Here is a 14,631-nt window from a genome sequence, read left to right as displayed (position 1 = left end):
GGATATATAAATGGTCATAACTATCAAATGTAATGAATTAATCAACATACAAGTGAAGTCTGCATCTTAAGATGCAGACATGTAATCTCACTGCATTTGTCATAAATGTTGGGGGTGAAATCTTAGCCCCACTCAAGTCAATGGCAAAACTCCCATTGACTTCTGTGAGGTCCATATTTCACTCTAGATGTTGGAGTATACAACTTTTTATTCTGCATCCTTGGATTGCCAAACAGTATAACTGGCTCAGATCAAGCCATATGACACATTGGTATGCTGTCCTAGCAGTCCTAAACTGGCAACCTCTTAGGTGCTATGGTACGACACATCCTAAGTAATGGGGTTACAAAACAAAAGAGTAATTTGTCAAATTATGCACATGATACAATTTAAGGTCCCTATATGGTGCCCTTCAATTGGATTTTCTGACATGATGCTTCATGTAGCATTCCTAGCAGAAGTCAAATCTAACATGCTGGCTTATAAATTGCTTGATGTATTTGTGGCTTAACTGACATCTAGATTCTGCAGAATCTGAAATCTTTCACTTTCATTTAAAAACTAACTCATGTTGGCTAACAGAACCTTCTGATGTGATCTACACTTGAGGCAGTTTGTTTGATTCTGCAAATAACCTTAAGAGTGTAGAGGTGTGAGTGCTCTTGCTTATGGCTGCTAGTGGGCTTTACAGTTAACTCTCCAATAACACAAATGTCAGACTACTTAATATCTGATTATTTTAGCTGATAAAGGAAAAGGTTTTGGAATGAAGCAGTGGTGGGGAGGGAATGAATGGGAGTTGGAATTTGAGTAGGTGCATGGAAGAAAATGCAGAGGGGAAAACAAAGCCTGAAAAGATCAGTAACAAAGAACAGAAATAGCAGGTTCAACATAACTGAATGTTGCATTCAGTATTGCTGTGAACATACAGAAATCATATTCCTGATCACTTGAAGGGTCAGTTTTTTCCAGTTCACTAAGGCCACTTGGTGTTGCTATAAATAATAGAATCAGAAATGTAATGCTGGAAAGGACCTTGAAAACCTCTAGTCTTTTCCCCTGTGCTGAGGCAGGATTAAGAACACTTAGAGCAGGGGTTCTTAAACTGGGGCTCATGACCCCTCAGGGGGGTCACAAGGTTATTACGGGGCGGTGTGAGCTGTCAGTCTCTATCCCCAATTGCTTCCAGCATTTATAATAGTGTTAAACTTTTTTTTTGTATTTAATTTATAAGAGGGGTTGCACTTATAGGTTTGCTATGTGAAAGGGGTAACCAATACAGAAGTTTGAGGAAACACTGACTTAAACCATCCCTGACAGGTGTTTGTTTAAACCTGGCATTCTCAGACTTTTTTTGTGGGAACCCCGTTTGAAAATATTTCAGGCTGTGATGACCCTCATACCATGCCACCATTACTTCTGCACTGCTGCTGGCGGCAGCACTGCTTCAGAGCAGGACACCCAGCCAACGGCCACCACTCTCTGGCTCTCCAGCTCTGAAGGCAGTGCAGAAGTAAGGGTGGCAATACTGTGATCCCCTTCTACCATATGGTTTTGTGATCCCTCTTTTGGGTGAATACCCCGTTCTTAAAAACCTCCAATAATGGAGATTCAACAACCTCCCTGGGCTTCCTTTTCCAGTCCTTAACCCTCTGTAGTTAAAGTATTTTCTGATATCTAACCTAAAACCCCTATGCTGCAAATTAAATGGAATTCTACTACTCCTGCCTTCAGGGGACATGAAGAACAATTGATCACTAATTACTTTTTACATGTTTGAAGATGTAACATGTCTTCTCTCTCCCCTGCCATCTAAACTCAATGTCCAATTTCAATTTTTATCTGTACATCATGCTTTCTAGTCCTTTTATCACTTTTGTTGCTCTCCCATGGATTTTTGCCAATTCATCTCTCTCAAAGTGCACTGCCCAAAATTAGGAACAATACTCCAGTTGAGGTCTCACTCCTGCTGAGTACAGAAGAACTATTTCCACCATTTACATATGACACTCCTGTTAATGCATCCCAGGATGACATTTGCCTTTTTTGCAGCAGCATCACACTGACATATTTAATTTGTGACCCACTCTACCCCCACAAATCGTTTTCTGCAGTACCGCTTAACCAGTTCTTTCCCATTTTTCATTTGCTATGCAGTGCAAAATAGGTGTAAATCAGCTGATGCCTCAGAGGGGAAAATCCCTGCTGGTGAGGAGACCATATTGACTTTACATCTTATATCAGCCTCCATCTACATTGGTACTAGGAGGTGAGGCATAACTCAGCTGTGCTACACCCAATCCTCTATTGGCATATGGGACTTAGGCAAGTTCAGAGTACAACCGTTCCTCCTCTAACTTGCCTGGCAACTGAGGCTCTGAAGGGCTGCAACTGGCTCCCTTTGGCTACTACCTCCATTATGTTCAAGTACAGCTCAGCCATAGTGGAGAATGGAGATGTGACGGGTTAGATCACAGAAACCCCCTTGGGAACTGCCACCTGATGTGCCAAGACTACTACTGTCCCTGCTTTCCTGCCCAGTCAGCTTAGGACTTCAGTGCTCTGCCTGGTTTGAGCCAGACCCAGGTCTGAACCACATCCCCTAACAGCTGTAGGCTTAACTGAAAGCAGCTTATACAGGGTAAACTCATAAATTGTTCACCCTCTATTAACACTAACAGAGAGATATGCACAGTTGTTTGCCTCCCCCCTCCCTCCCCCTAAAGAATCCCCCTCTAGCCTAAGAGGGGAATCCACAGGACCTGGAAACCAAAGTAGTACGGGGGACAACTAATGAAATAACAGGGACAGGAGTGTGGTCAAAGGGTCAAATGAAGGGAACCAGATGGGGACACCGAGCAGAGAACCCCGGACAGCGCCCACTGCTCCTCAAAGGCGTCAAGGGAGTCAGTGGACATTGCCACAAGCAGAAGCCATTGCCCACATGGTATCCTAAATGTCTCCAGGAAGACTTCTTATGTGGATTGGAGCATTCCAAGATGCATTGTTCCTTAAGTGCTTCTTGATTGGGCACTTAACTTTGCAAATTCCTTTCTCCAGGAACTGACCAAATGCTCTACTAAGGTTATTTAGAAATCAAACCAGTACATGGCCAATATTCATAACTTTGAATACAAAAATGATACATGCATACAAGTAGGATTAATAGATTCAGTAAATCATAACCTTTACATAGATATGTTACAAAGCATATGTAGCATAGAACATATTCCAGTTATGTCATATATATTCATAAGCATATTTCCATAAAGCCTTATGAGGGGCACCGTCACAGAGACCAACATCTATATCCCTCTCCAAACCTCATTTACTCTTGATTTAATCTAGTCCAGTATTTCTCATCTGGTGGACTGCAAGGCACTGAAAAAATATATTACAAACTAAAAGCAAAGAATCTTGCACCCTGCTCCTGTGCACATCCTTACCCTCCTTCAAGGTAAGTATGCTTTGTCAACCTCTTGGAATACTCACACACATAGGGTTAGCATTGATATATTTTGTTCTTTTATAGTAAACATAAGGGCATGGGGGGAAAATGTGTGTTGAAAAAGGGGCCACCAAACTAAAAAGGTTTAGAAACAGTGGTCTAGTTCAAGCACTGGAGCTAGATGTAGAAATTACTCATTGAAGTTCTATGTCCTGTGCTATACCCAAAAGGTGAGACTAGATTATCAAAATTGTTCCTTCTGGCTGTAAAATCTGTGAAGAGCCTACCAAATCTAAGAAATTCAACACTACCAACATAGACAGACTTTGAGACAAACCAAACTAATAGAAATTTAGAAATCAATTCTCCCTCTCCCCTTGATTTTTTTTAAAAGATAACTTACCAATAAATAAATACAAAACCACTAAAAAAAAGGGCAAGGCTATTTCTTTAGGTAGGTATTTATGTGGCCCCCATCACTTTATCTGATTATTTTGTGCCAAACATGCTTCACAATCGTCAAGGTTCCTCTCCCACTCTGAACTCTAGGGTACAGATGTGGGGACCTGCATGAAAAACCTCCTAAGCTTATCTTTACCAGCTTAGGTCAAAACTTCCCCAAGGTACAAAATATTCCACCCGTTGTCCTTGGATTGGCTGCTACCACCACCAAACTAATACTGGTTACTGGGGAAGAGCTGTTTGGACGTGTCTTTCCCCCCAAAATACTTCCCAAAACCTTGCACCCAACTTCCTGGTCAAGGTTTGGTAAAAAGCCTCACCAATTTGCCTAGGTGACTACAGACCCACACCCTTGGATCTTAAGAACAATGAACAATCCTCCCAACACTTGCACCCCACTTTCCTGGGAAATGTTGGATAAAAAGCCTCACCAATTTGCATAGGTGACCACAGACCTAAACCCTTGGATCTGAGAACAATGAAAAAGCATTCAGTTTTCTTACAAGAAGACTTTTAATAAAGAATAGAGGTAAATAGAAATAAAGAAACCCCCCCTGTAAAATCAGGATGGTAGATATCTTACAGGGTAATTAGATTCAAAAACATAGAGAACCCCTCTAGGCAAAACCTTAAGTTACAATAAAAGATACACAGACAGAAATAGTTATTCTATTCAGCACAATTCTTTTCTCAGCCATTTAAAGAAATCATAATCTAACACATACCTAGCTAGATTACTTACTAAAAGTTCTAAGACTCCATTCCTGGTCTATCCCCGGCAGAAACCAACATAAGACAGACACACAGACCCTTTGTTTCTCTCCCTCCTCCCAGCTTTTGAAAGTATCTTGTCTCCTCATTGGTCATTTTGGTCAGGTGCCAGCGAGGTTACCTTTAGCTTCTTAACCCTTTACAGGTGAGAGGAGCTTTCCCCTGGCCAGGAGGGATTTCAAAGGGGTTTACCCTTCCCTTTATATTTATGACAACGATCGTTCAGTATGACCCTATATTTACAGCATTAATATTAAATGGAATAAATTGGAATGTCAAGTAACATTCCTATGGGTGCTCCACTGCAGATGCTCATGTGCCTTTGATTGGAGATTTTCATAGCAATGCCTGTGTGGCCTGCACTTTCATTCCAGCCGTCCTTGTGCCCTGTACAGAGGATATATAAAGCTGCGTAGATGAACTGCCCCGAGTTCCTTCTCAATCACCCACCTGAGACAGAGCATCTAGTGTACCACTTAGCTTATACCTTAACCATACATTCTTAGGGTATGTCTACACTATGAAATTAGGTCGATTTTATAGAAGTCGATTTTTAGAAATCGATTTTATACAGTCGATTGCATATGTCCACACTAAGTGCATGAAGTTGGCGGAGTGCATCCTCACTACCGTGGCTAGCATCGACTTATGGAGCGGTGCACTGTGGGTAACTATCCCGCAGTCTCTGCCACCCATTGGAATTCTGGGTTAAGCTCCCAATGCCTGATGGGACAAAAACATTGTCACAGGTGGTTTTGGGTACATGTCATCAGTCACTGCTCCCTCTGTGACAGCAACGGCAGACAATCGTTTCGTGCCTTTTTCCCATGCAGACACCATACCACAGCAAGCATGGAGCCCGCTCAGCTCAGCTCAGCGTCACCACTGCTCTTGTCAGCAGATGGTGCAGTATGACTGCTAACCGTCATCATCCACCGCTTCCGCTGCAACTCTGCTCTCCTGGTGCCATGAATCCACCTCGCAGGTCCTCTTGTCATTCTATATACATATCTATTCTCATGGCATCCATCGTCATCCACTGCTTCTGCTGCAACTCTGCTCTCCTGCAGACGCCATACCACGGCAAGCCTGGAGCCCGCTCAGCTCACCGCTGCTGTTGTGAGCATTGTAAACACCTCGTGCATTATCCTGGAGTAGATGCAGAACCGGGCTAAGAGACGCCAGCACGAGGATGATTTTGATGAGGACAAAGACACAGACGTTCATGACAGCACGGGCTGTGGCAACTGGGACATCATGGTGGCAATGGGGCTGGTTGATACAGTGGAACGCTGATTCTGGGCCCGGCAAACAAGCACAGACTGGTGGGACTGCACAGTATTGCAGGTATGGGATGATTCACAGTGGTTGTGAAATTTTTGAATGTGTAAGGCCACTTTCCTGGAACTCTGTGAGTTGCTTTCCCATGCCCTGAAGCACAGGAATACCAAGATGAGAGCTGTCCTGACAGGTGAGAAGTGAGTGGCGATAGCCCTGTGGAAGCTTGCTACACCAGACTGCTACCAGTCAGTTGGGAATCAATTTGGAGTGGGCAAATCTACTATGGGGGCTGCTGTGATCCAAGTAGCCAATGCAATCACTAATGTTCTGTTATCAAGGGTAGTGACTCTGGGAAATGTGCAGGTCATAGTGGATGGCTTTGCTGCAATGGGTTTCCCTAACTGTGGTGGGGCGACAGACGGAATGCATATCCCTATCTTGGCACCCGACCATCTTGCCAACCAGTACATAAACTGCAAGGGGTACTTCTCAATGGTGCTGCAAGCACTGGTGGATCACAAGGGATGTTTCACCGATATCAACATGGGATGGCTGGGAAAGGTGCACGACGTTCTCATCTTTAGGAACTCTGGGCTGTTCGAGCAGCTGCAAAAAGGGACTTACTTCCCAGACCAGATGTTGAAATGCCAATAGTTGGGGATGTTGAAATGCCAATAGTTATCCTTGGGGACCCCGCCTACCCCTTGCTCCCAGGCTCATGAAGCCGTACACAGGCAGCCTGGACAGTAGTAAGGAGCAGTTCAACTACAGGCTGAGCAAGTGCAGAATGGTGGTAGAATATGCCTTTGGAAGTTTAAAAGCTTGCTGGCGCTGTTTGCTGACTAGGTCAGACCTCAGCGCAACCAACATTCCCGTTGTTATTGCTGCTTGCTGTGTGCTCCATAATATCTGTGAGAGTAAGGGGTGGACTTTTATGATGGGGTGGGAGGTTGAAGAAAATTGCCTGGCACCCGATTTTGAGCAGCCAGACATCAGGGCAATTAGAAGAGCACAGCAAGGCATGCTGCGCATCAGAGAGACTTTGAAAACCAGTTTCATGACTGGCCAGGCTTCGCTGTGACAGTTGTGTGTATTTCTCCTTGATGCAAACCCACCCCCTTTGTTGATTTTAATTCCCTGTAAGCCAACCAACCTCCCCCCTTTGAAATAAAGTAACTATTGTTTTGAAACCATGCATTCTTTCTTTATTATTTTTTTAAAAAGGGAGATAACTGACGAAGTAGTCCGGGTGGGGTGGAGTGGGGCAGGAGGAAAGGACAAGGCCACATTGCTTATTGTAGCCACACTACAAATCCAACTGTTTGAATGACAGCCTTCTGTTGCTTGGGCCATCCTCTGGAGTGGAGTGGCTGAGTGCCCAGAGCCTCCCCCCACGTGTTCTTGGGCGTCTGGGTGAGGAGGATATGGAACTTGGGGAGGAGGTCAGGCGATTGTACAATGGATGCAGCGGGGGTCTGTGCTCTTGTTGGCTTTCCTGCAGCTGCACCAGACGCTTCATCGTGTCCGTTTGCTCCCCCATTAGCCTTAGCATCGATTCCTGCCTCTGCTTTTTGCTCTCACTTAATGCTTTCCTAGCCTCTAATACTGAATGCCTCCATGCATTCAGCTGTGCCCTATCAGTACGGGACGACTGCATGAGCTCGAAAACATGTCATCGCGAGTGCGTTTTTTTCGCCTTCTAATCTGCGATAACCTCAGGGATGGAGATGATAGGGGGAGCCTAGAAACATTTGCACATGGGGGGAGATAAAAAGGGAGAGTAAAATTTAAGATGATACATTTCTGAGAACAAAAGGGAGACTCTTTCACAGTGAATCAAGCACTTCACAGCAGACAGCACATGTGCTTTAGGTACAAGGTTGTATTTTGCCTTTTATATTGAGCGCCTGCTGGTATGGTGACACATCGCACATGGCTGGGCAACAGAATTTGGTTTCCATGCAGCCATGGTAAGGCAAAGGGTACACGGGGTTGGCTTCTTATGCATAACATGTAGGAATGGTTTCAAACTGCAGCACCATCCTTTCCCATAGCAAGCAATGGGTTGGGTTTCACATTTAAAAGGATGGGCTGCAGTTTTCAGGTGGATGTGCAGCACACACCTCCCCTCACCTCACCGCATGGGTATTCTCTGGGATGATCCCTTTTAGCCCAGCGCAAACAGCCCAGCATGAATGGGGTCCTTTTACTGTTCCCTTACAAAAATTCCCCTATTTCAACCAGGTGACCATAAATGATATCACTCTCCTGAGGCTAACACAGAAAGATATAGACTGAATGTTGCTTGAATGCGAGCAAAACCCAGGACCATTTGCTGCCATGCTTTGTGCTGCAATGATTCCAGAATACTGTCAGAGGACGTCCAGGAGAGCTTCATGGAGATGTCCCTGGAGGATTCCTGCTCCATCTCCAGACACGTGAACAGACTTTTCCAGTAGCTGTACTGGCCACGAATGCATTCCAATTCTTCAGGGAAAATCAAACATTAAACACTATTGCTTTTAAACCCTGTACTGTAGTTATAAATATGCACTCACCAGAGGTGCCTTCTCCAGCTTCAGGGTCGGGGATCCCGCCTTCGGAGGGTATTGGCTCCAGGGTGATGAAAAGGTCCTGGCTGCCGGGGAGAACGGATTCACCACTTGCCAGCTGCGCATTCTCCTCCTCCTCCTCCTCTTCTTCATCCACAAACCCCTCCTCCCTGTTGCGGGAGACTCCCCCTTGCAGGTATCCACGGACAGTGGTGGGGTAGTGGTAGGGTCCCTCCTAGAATGGCATGCAGCTGATCATAGAAGCGGCATGCATGGGGCTCTGACCCGGAGTGACTGTTTGCCTCCTTTGTCTTTTGGTAAGCCTGCCTCAGCTCCTTAATTTTCATGCGGCACTGCCTGTTAGGGGGCTTATTCCCTCACCCACTTACTTCCCTGGTCCTTCTCACATGAACAGAGAGCAACAATACCCGAAGTCCAAAGGTGCAAACAATTCAATGTTTATTGGGGTGAACTTCCAGCAAGCATGATTCCAGTTTCCTTCCTTAGTGTCTCCCTTCCCAACTCTGATACCACAGAGCCTTACCTGTGTCCCTGTTCCCATTCCCCCTCCTTAGCAAAACATGACTCCAATTTCCCCACCCCCATTCCCTGTTCCCATTCCCCGCCCCTTCCTGATTGACTGCAGACTATATAGTAAAACTTGAGTACTGCTTAGCTATACCTTAACTTATCATTTTACTGAAATTTAACTAACCAATCCTAACATATTGTAACATGATTATTTAACCAATTATATCCCACCATCTTAATTAGTTTACACCCAACAAAATTAATTATACAGCAGACAGGAACAATCACAGAACCAAACAGAGATTATGCAGACAAACAACAGGGAAATGGGGTGATAGAACAACAAAGAAATGAGGATTTCACATCCCAGCTTTTGATAAGTGAGTTCTTGCCAGACAGGATGTTATCAAACTAAGTTTCCTTTTACATTTTCTACGCACTTCCCTTTTTCTGGAGGTGATAGGCACTATCAGGACAGGATTGTATTCCTCACAGCCCAACATCACCTTATCTCAATGTGACTAGTTTGGAATGTGAAGATGTGACCATTTGCTTCCCAGCTTATGGCTGCCTCTGCTGCTTAGCCAAAGGCCTTAGCCTAAGAACAGGGCCTCAGACTGTCACAGTAAGCGAAGGCCCTTACACCAGCAGACAGTGATTTTGAGTCTTTCTTTTATACCTCTATAACTAGCTAAGTGATAAGAATACACCTAAATTAGAGTATAGGCCTTTACAGACCTTTATAGGCCTTTACAGACCACTGCCGTGCGTCCCTGATGTAGCCTCTCTCCAACATGCCCTGTGAGATTTTGGCAAATATATTGGCATTTCTTCTTTTTGATCGGCGTTCTGCCTGCACAGATGCTTCTCCCCATACAGCAATCAGATCCAGTGTCTCCCTTTCGGTCCATGCTGGAGCTCGTTTGCGATCCTGGGGGGACTGCATGGTCACCTGTGCTGCCGAGTTTGCCACACTGACCAAACAGGAAATGAAATTCAAAAGTTCCCGGGGCTTTTCCTGTGTACCTAGCTACTGCATCGGAGTTCAAAGTGCTGTCCAGAGCAGTCACAATGGAGCACTCTGGGATAGCTCCCGGAGGCCAATACCGTCAATTTGTGTCCACACTACCCCAAATTCTACCCAGTGAGGTTGATTTTAGCACTACTCCCCTCGCTGGGGAGGAGTACAGAAGTTGATTTTAAGAGCCCTTTAAGTCAACAGAATGGGGTTGGTTGTGTGCATGCATTCATTTTAAAATCGACCTAACGCGGCTAAATTTGACCTAACCCCATAATGTAGACCAGGCCTTAATGTTAATTTATATTAGTTTTACATCTCTTTGGGTTTAAGGGGTCCCTTCCCCCCGCCCTCCTACCTGAGGGGCTTTCTCAGGGGCTGCATCACTGAGGTGTGCAGAGATCCCTGGGATTCAAGCACTGTCTCTCCTGCTGGGGATCAATCTCTGTGATTGACACACTTGGTGCCTTAGCTGTTTGGAAGATACCTACATAGCTTTGAAGTGCAAGATCTGCCCTCTTTTAAAATCACATCTCAAAAAAATAAGAAGATTGTTTTGGCTCATTATGACAGTACCCTGTCAATCTCCATATCCCAGTCCCTAAGATCTTCATAGGAGAAGAGTAAGGCAGACACTGACAAGGCTCTAAATAAGAGGCATTCTAGAACTCCTTACAGACAGCCTCCACCAAAGAGCAGCCGATTACCCTAGAGACTGACCACTTTAAAGACCTCTTGTGTCCCAGTACTGGGAGCTCTTCAGACTTTCAATTCTTCAAAAAAAACCCATGGTGTCAGAAACCAACCCAGGTAGGTTGGGAAGGGATGGTGTGTGTCCCTAGTCTCTGTTTGCCAGAAGCTGGGAATGGGCGACAGGAGATGGTGCACACTTGATTGCCTGTTCTGTTCATTCCCTCTGAAGCACCTGGCATTGGCCACTGTTGGAAGACAGGATACTGGACTAGATGGACCTTTGGTCTGACCCAGTATGGCCGTTCTTATGTACCATCTAAGCATGATTGCTTTATCGAAGCGCCCAAGCACTCTGGCTTTCAGACTACCTTCAGACTCTTCTGTGTCAGTAACCAGATGTTGTCCCAGAAGTCATCAATGTCCTCAGTACCAGTGCCATCTGTTAAACATGTATTGCTGAAACAGCACCCTCAGTACAAACGCCATCTTCTAAAATGGAACCACTGAAGCATTCAGCTCTCTTGGTGCTGACACCAGCTGCTACAAAGCCTCGTATTACCTCGACTCACGTATATCAGGTACCTCAGGAAGTTTGACACCCCAAGGACTTGTATATTTTTGATGCGATAGAATCTCTACTGTTAATGGATTCTGAATAACTAGGTCACCAGACCTGATTTTTTCCTGGTAGCACCTGATCTCCAACACCTACCTCAGCCATCCTCACCATCATTGTCCACCCCACCCTGGGACTATGTCGAGGATGATTCCTTAGACTCCCAGATTTTGGTACAGGGGTCTCCTGTCTATCATTAAAGGGACATTTTCCCTATCACTGTCCCTTGCATGGAAATTCTTAGGGAAAAAAAATTGTATGTCCCTTCTCACTGGCATTACCAACATTGGATGCCCCCTCTTTTGCCTTATGATCCACCTAGGTAGCCATACTGGGACACTTGGGCTGCCTATCATCAGTAGTCCTGAAGATCTAGCTCCTCTTGAGGAGATCACTGAAGGAGATATTCTCCTGCTACATCACTCCTTTCTCAACATCCCCAACCTCAGGAGGAATCTTTTGAGGAGCAAGAGGTTGCAGTGGACAAAGTGATGACTACTGCAGATTAATATTTCATCACTGTTGCCAGATGACGTGGTAATGCCTCTCCTTCCCACTTTCTCTTACTGAAATTTTTAAACAGTTTCAGTAACTGATGAAAAACATTGCTGACTCATTACAGATTCTGTTAGAGAAAGTCCATGAGTCACAACATAAACTGTTGGACATTTTGCATACATTTTGCTCTAGTTGTGTGGCTCTACCAGGGAATGATACCTTAGTGAATCCTGCTAAGACCATCTGGCTAACTCTTGCCACCACACCACCCAGACGAAAATGGGCCAATAAATGTATTAGGTTATGGTGAAAAATTTGGAATTCTTGTTTTCACACCCTGTGCCAAATTCTTTAGTTTTGGACAGGTTTCAGAGTAGCAGCCGTGTTAGTCTGTATCCGTAAAAAGAAAAGGAAGACTTGTGGCACTTTAGAGACTAACAAATTTATTTGAGCATAAGCTTTCGTGACCTACAGCTCACTTCATCGGATGTGTCAATGAACATGACAAATGACATCACACAAGGCGGGTGGTGGTGGTCAGGGACTCTCTCCTCAGGGGGACTGAGTCATCTATCTGTCGCCCCGACTGGGAAAACCGAGAAGTCTGCTGCTTGCCAGGAGCTAGGATTCATGATGTGACGGAGAGACTGCTGAGACTCATCAAGCCCTCGGATCGCTACCCCCTTCCTGCTTCTCCACGTGGGCACCAATGATATTGCCAAGAATGACCCTGAGCGGATCACTGCAGACTACGTGGCTCTGGGAAGAAGTATAAAGGAGTTTGAGGTGCAAGTGGTGTTCTCGTCCATCCTCCCCGTGGAAGGAAAAGGCCTGGGTAGAGACCGTCGAACCGTGGAAGTCAATGAATGGCTACGCAGGTGGTGTCAGAGAGAAGGCTTTGGATTCTTTGACCATGGGATGGTGTTCCAAGAAGGAGGAGTGCTAGGCAGAGACGGGCTCCATCTAACGAAAAGAGGGAAGAGCATCTTTGCAAGCAGGCTGGCTAACCTAGTGAGGAGGGTTTTAAACTAGGTCCACCGGGGGAAGGAGACCAAAGCCCTGAGGTAAGTGGGGAAGTGGGATACCGGGAGGAAGCACGAGCAGGAGCGCGCGAGAGGGCAGGGCTCCTGCCTCATACTGAGAAAGAGTGACTATCAGCGAGTTATCTCAAGTGCCTATACACAAATGCAAGAAGCTTGGGAAACAAGCAGGGAGAACTGGAATTCCTGGCACAGTCAAGGAATTATGATGTGATTGGAATAACAGAGACTTGGTGGGATAACTCACATGACTGGAGTACTGTCGGGGATGGATATAAACTGTTCAGGAAGGACAGGCAGGGCAGAAAAGGTGGGGGAGTTGCACTGTATGTAAGGGAGCAGTATGACTGCTCAGAGCTCAAGTATGAAACTCTAGAAAAACCTGAGTGTCTCTGGATTAAGTTTAGAAGTGTGAGCAACGAGGGTGATGTCGTGGTGGGAGTCTGCTATAGACCACCGGCCCAGGGGGATGAGGTGGATGAGGCTTTCTTCTGGCAACTCTCGGAAGTTACTAGATCGCAGGCCCTGTGAAGAGGGAGACTCAGGGGAAACTTCAACCACCCTGATATCTGCTGAGAGAGCAATACGGCGGTGCACAGAAAATGCAGGAAATTTTTGGAAAGCGTAGGCAACAATTTTCTGGTGCAAGTGCTGGAGGACCCAACTAGGGGCAGAGCTCTTCTTGTCCTGATGCTTACAAACCAGGAATAATTAGTAGGGGAAGCTAAAGTGGATGGGAACCTGGGAGGCAGTGACCATGAGATGGTCGAGTTCAGGATCCTGACACACGGAAGAAAGGAGAGCAGCAGAATACGGACCCTGGACTTCAGAAAAGCAGACTTTGACAACCTCAGGGAACTGATGGGGAGGATCCCCTGGGAGAATAACATGAGGGGGAAAGGAGTCCAGGAGAGCTGGCAGTATTTTAAATAATCCTTATTGAGGTTACAGGGACAAACCATCCCGATGTGTAGAAAGAATAGTAAATATGGCAGGCGACCAGCTTGTCTTAACAGTAAAATCCTTGCTGATCTTAATCACAAAAAAGAAGCTGACAAGAAGTGGAAGATTGGACAAATGACCAGGGAAGAGTATAAAAATATTGCTCGGGGATGCAGGAGTGAAATCAGGAAGGCCAAATCACAGCTGGAGTTGCAGCTAGCAAGAGATATCAAGAGTAACAAGAAGGGTTTCTTCAGGTATGTGAGCAACATGAAGAAAGTCAAGGAAAGTGTGGGCCCCTTACTGAATGAGGGAGGCAACCTAGTGACAGATGATGTGGAAAAAGCGAATGTACTCAATGCTTTTTTTGCCTCTGTCTTCACGAACAAGGTCAGCTCCCAGACTACTGCACTGGGCAGCACAGCATGGGGAGGAGGTGACCAGCCCACTGTGGAGAAAGAAGTGGTTTGGGACTATTTAGAAAAGCTGGACGAGCACAAGTCCATGGGGCCGGATGCGATGCATCCGAGAGTGCTAAAGGAGTTGGCGGATGTGATTGCAGAGCCATTGGCCATTATCTTTGAAAACTCATGGCGATTGGGGGAGGTCCCGGACAACTGGAAAAAGGCTAATGTAGTGCCCATCTTTAAAAAAGGGAAGAAGGAGAATCCTGGGAGCAACAGGCTTGTCAGCCTCACCTCAATCCCTGGAAAAATCATGGAGCAGGTCCTCAACGAATCAATTCTGAAGCATTTAGAGGAGAGGAAAGTGATCAGGAA

The sequence above is a fragment of the Lepidochelys kempii genome, chromosome 3 (assembly GCF_965140285.1).
Source record: "Lepidochelys kempii isolate rLepKem1 chromosome 3, rLepKem1.hap1, whole genome shotgun sequence".
Taxonomy (NCBI): Eukaryota; Metazoa; Chordata; order Testudines; family Cheloniidae; genus Lepidochelys; species Lepidochelys kempii.
This window is presented reverse-complemented; position numbering follows the sequence as displayed.